The sequence below is a fragment of the Haliaeetus leucocephalus genome, unplaced genomic scaffold, assembly GCF_000737465.1.
Source record: "Haliaeetus leucocephalus isolate CR32 unplaced genomic scaffold, Haliaeetus_leucocephalus-4.0 Scaffold1, whole genome shotgun sequence".
NCBI classification, from domain to species: Eukaryota; Metazoa; Chordata; class Aves; order Accipitriformes; family Accipitridae; genus Haliaeetus; species Haliaeetus leucocephalus.
In genome coordinates, this window is record NW_010972437.1 from 11066287 (window position 1) to 11071514 (window position 5228).

Below are 5228 nucleotides of genomic sequence, written 5' to 3' on the forward strand. Positions count from 1 at the left end.
GGTCCCTGCCCGCCCGGCTCCTCCTCGGCCGCCACGGCTGCTGCCAGCGGGACCGGCCGGCCGCGAAGGGGAGCGGCAGCCCCGGGCGGGGGGACGGAGGGCAGGCGGCTGCCTCACCGCAGCACCCTCGCAGCAGAAGAGCCCTCGCCCCGCTCCGCTCCGAGCGGCCCCCTTCTGATACCGTCCCGGCTTTTTATAACCACGTTTTTAGCCAGGCGTGACTCAGAAGGTTGGTTGTGATTAAGCAAGCTGTCTATCTGCAGATAGAGATATGTGGGAGCGTAATAGGCAGGATGATTGACGTTACAAAGTTCTCTTCGGTCCACGATGACCAATAAATCCTCCCGCAGGCTTCGCCCGTTAATGAATGGCTGGTTGGGAAGAGGAAAATACGCTGGACCCCCCATTCGTATGCTCCCCTCTCCCCCCTCCCCCTGTCCTGGGATTAGGGCGAGGAAGGACTGGGAACCGTTCATTGTGCTCCTTCTGTGTTCTGTAATTACTGGAGCTCGGGCTTAAGGTGAATTTCAGCTCAGATCATGAACCATTTCACGTTCAAATGCAAGCTTGCAGTACTTTCCTAGTGGCAATTAGGAGCCTATTACAAGCCATTAGATTGATCAATGTACCTTAAACAATGTGAATGATTTATATGGCAAAGAAAAAAACCTTCTTACATCCATTGTGCTGTTCCAGCGACCAACCTGGCCCTGTGTCTCCATTCATCACAGCTTTAAACAACAAAAGCGATTTATTTAGAAAACTTACAGGCAAAGAAACAGGCTCAATTCCCTTCCTCTGGAAGGGTATCCGAGCTTTATCTATCTTTATTGTCAAGAAATGTAGGCTGGAAGAATTCAGGGATGTGGGGGGAGGAGGGGAGGGCTGGATTTGCTAGTTTCCAAACGGATTAATTCACCTTGTACCTGAAAGAAGGAAACAAAGAGATTCCTGACTGCTTCCTAAACAAGCCCCTAATCTGCTGTGCATATGCAATGCAAGGAGGAAAGCAGTGGCTTAGATGTGTGTTCAACAAAGTGTTTGGGGGTAGCTCTTTGTAGCCTTTTAATGACATCATGGACACAGAACCACCAGCCCTGGAAGTTCCAAGGCTGCTATGGAGCGGAGAGCGGGCTGGGACTGGGACGTGCTAGGTGATGGAGGAAGGGGGTACATGCAACCTTCTTCACCGTGGATGATTACTCTAACCGTTCTACAACAAAGAAATGACAAAACATCAGCTGCTATCAAAGCCAGAGCAGCCGTCCTGTAGGCCTTGGGTCTGTCTGCATTTCTCTCCTTTCAGAAGATCCAGGGAACCTCTCACGCCTGGGAAATTCCTCCCAGCTCCTGGCAGTCCCGAAGTGAGGGGCTGGGAGAGGCTGGTGGCTTTGGGCTTGCCAACAATTTGTTAGGGGTACAGACATTCACGTCAGAAGGAATAGGACCGTGCTTTACCATTCATTCAATGGACGGCCTCTGTTTCTCGCATTTTCCTTACCTTTTTGCTAACTTCATTCACCTTGCTACTTAGCACTGCAAAATCGCTGGCTTCTCTGTAGCTACAAAGTGACTGAATGAATCTTTGGCTTGGTGTTAAACAGTTCTGACATGTTCTGATTTAAAAGTCCTAAGAAAAAAGACCACACGCATGAACTAACTAGGCCATTCTTTAAAATGGGACTTTGATGGGACCTGTGTAACCTGCGACAGTGTTTGTTAGAAAAAAACCCCAAAACATTTGTAAGTCTTAGTTCAGCTGGAAATTTATTTTGAGATATCACACGAAGGAGAATGTTGTTAATTTAAGATCCCAATTATCATTTGTGTTTCAGTGGCAATCTGGTCTACTATTTTCTACATTCTGGTCTCTGGAAATAGCTGCAATGCTGGTCAAAAGTCACCATTTTATCACATCATTTTCTGCGAGGAGGTAAGCATACAGCGCATCAATATCGGTACAAAGAAAAGAAACAACGGATGGGTGTCAAGTCGTATCAAGAGATACAACCCTTTTGTTACAAAGCGCGGGTACAGCCACTGCAGAATCTGATTTTCCAAGTTGTCCATATGGGGTTGAGACTATTCACTTACTTCTCTAGTTATCAGCTGCTTGCTTTCTTGATAAAAAGGGATTAGTAAAACGCAATGTCTGCCATGTAAACCGAATGATAGGTGCAATAGGAATAAGAGCTGTCCTCCCCCTTCCCTATAGGAGATCCCATAATGAAAGAAGGAATGTTTCTACTGAGTCTGTCACAGACTAGACCCAGTTCTTCCCTTTCTTATAGACCCTACACCATCAAGAGCTTAACACATCGAATCAGCAGTGTGTCCTGCTTAGCTTAAACTTGTTCTTTCTCATAGAGGTGACCTGAAAGAAGGATAAAAGATGTGGATGCCTCTTTCAAAGGTTTTGTAGAGATTGTCCATTTAGTCACATTGTGCTTTAAAGTCTTTTTCCTTTTCCAGAGCTTTGTATCTGTCACTTTGCCCCAGAGAATTGCTGGGCCAGCCTTCTCAGGACAGGTTCTGGTCTTCCTCTACTTTAAGTATCTCTACAAAAACTGCCTACTTGAAGGGCTTTGTGGAAGCCTTAACCGACACGTGTACACCCTTTTGTACAAAAGCAGCCTATGCTTCCTAACATGTTGCTTCAGGCACTTACATTCCATCTGGGTTGCATTGCCCTTTAATTATCAGTCTTCTTATTGTGATCAAGTGAACTTTTACTAATCTCCACATTTATTGTTAAGGTAAATAGATGCTGCTTTTAATCAATATGGAGGGCCACACCAACGCAGTTCGAAGTAACTTAAGTCAACTGTAAAGAGTTCAATGTGTGTAGAATTACAGAGGACATCAACTATTCACTTCGGTCTAGTTCAGTGTCGCTTTGGAGTCAGACCTCTTCCTTTTCCTGGTCCCACTCTCACCTCCTTTGCTCCCCCTTCACCCTGCAAAGCAGGCAAGAGGAATACAGCAGAGGCCAAGCAAGCAGCAGCGCTGCTGAACCTCAGGCTGCTTAGCGGATTGAAACTGCTGGGTGGATATAAGCATACGGCTACAATATAACACCTTTTTCCAACAAAAAAGATTGATTGCATCTTGGCCTTGGTATTAAATGTGCTATTATCAGAAGAAGCTGAAATAATGCATACAGTCACTTTAAAAGAAAGCAGGTTTCCTTTGCGAACGTACCTATTATTTCAATAGTACTTGAGAACTATTTCAATAGTGGCCAGGTTGTTGCTTACTAAAATACATTTGAATTGAATACGTATATATCGAGGTTTTTTCTTAATTTTAGTTTGAATTAGTCCTGAAGTTCTCATTAAATTTACCATTTGTAAAGGACAGATTAAATGAAAATGGCTTTTAGAAAAATGGAGCTGGAAATTATTTTGGCCTTTCTGACCTGGAAGAGGTGATAATTTGCAGCAGCACTAGATACTGGACATGTCTGACATTTTAGGTATTCCCTCACAGTTTCAGACCTTTGTACAGATGAACTCCATCTGGGACAACCCAGCAGTCAACTTTTTGTTACCTTAATGTAAATGAGCAGACTACAGCTGTCTTAAGCAATCTACGCAGACAACACCAATGGAAAATGAAACTCAGGCAAGGGCAATGCTCAGAAAAGAATGTCTATTATCCACAATAATGCTCCTAACATTTTCTAAACAGCTATTACCTGTGTCTGTCCATAATTGTCCTTGTTACAGTAACGGTGCAATCTTTCTTTCAGAACACTTACAGAAATCTCTCTCCACTGACTTTTCCAAATGTAAACAACCTATACAGCATTTTCTAATGTAAAACAAATGTGGTAAGTAGGTCCCACATTAAAGAATCACTTCGACTGGAATGTCTGAAGTGCTCAAGGGATTTTCGAGTGTGTTAGAAAATACCACCATTTGCATTCGGTTTCCAAACGCAGTCCCATACGTACATAGGAGTGTCAGTAGGACCTATATAGCACATTGTTGCTAAATTTGGATGGTTGCAGAGAACAGATAGCTTGCTTTCTCTCTTGCAAAGTGATGTAAAGTAAGCTGTTGTGGATTTTTGCTATCAAATATTTCTCGTGGCTTGTATTGCACATGAACATGACTAATTTTCAGTGTTGACACTAGCAAACATTTGCCTATTTAGAAAACAACATGACTACAAAATTCCCAGTTAGAGCAAAACAACTAGAAGCCAACATCTGTATCACCCTGCCCCCCCCGCTTTGTAATCCTGTTAGATAAACCGTGTTAGTTACTCTCATTAAAATGGGACTCTGTAAACGCAGGCTGTTAAACACCTCAGAGGGATTGAAAGTAGTGAAACAAAATGCGTTTCTAAAATCTCATCTCTGTATTAAGAGATAGGACGTTCACAACTCTTATGCAGTACTTACACAGTGTAACTTGATCCTCCATTATGCAGTTTGGAGGAAATCCAGCAAAGCTCCTAGGTTTGTTCAGCCTGAGACAAGTACCACAAAACTGTATGCTGTTCGTCTGTTTTTTTGTAAACATGATGGCTGAAAGCATAGGTCTAAGAGGAAGAGCTGGCAGTGTCCTCCAGCTCTTTCATGTTATCAATGTACATATATCAGTATGTAAAATCAAGTAGTCAGACCTTTCAGTCATTACACAAGCCGTTACGGGCTGACTTCAACAGAAGCTTTATCTGAGTGAGGACTACTTACTTTGAATAGGAGCATGATGTTGAGGTTAGTGCATGTAGGAACTTGTGCTTGTTCAGAGAATATTTTCTAAAAAAATTGTGCAAAACACAATTGCAGGCTTTGGAAAGGTCTGTTGCTGCCTTCTGCAACATTAACTCCTGGAACCCTGTTTTCCCAGCAGTTGGGAAGGTGCTGATTCCCAGACTGCAGAGGCGCGATCCTGCACTTTTCCAGGGACTAGCTGTGGTACCCGCAAAGAGACTAGCCATATCCCGTGAAGCAACAGGAGCGCAGGAACACCTCTTTGTGCCAAAAGTGCCGACTGGAAATGCTACAAAATGTGATTTTATTGCCATGTGAGGGAGGGACGCAGCCCATATAACACTGGATGTTCTAGTGAAGTGTAAAAAAATGCGGTATCTGGAGTTTTGCAGTTCTGAGACTGAAATTCTACAAACACAAATTATTTGCAGATGGTGTCTTACCTGAGCATGCACACTTACACTTGTGGCTGCATAAGGAGGAGGGAGGGGATCTCTGTAAATAA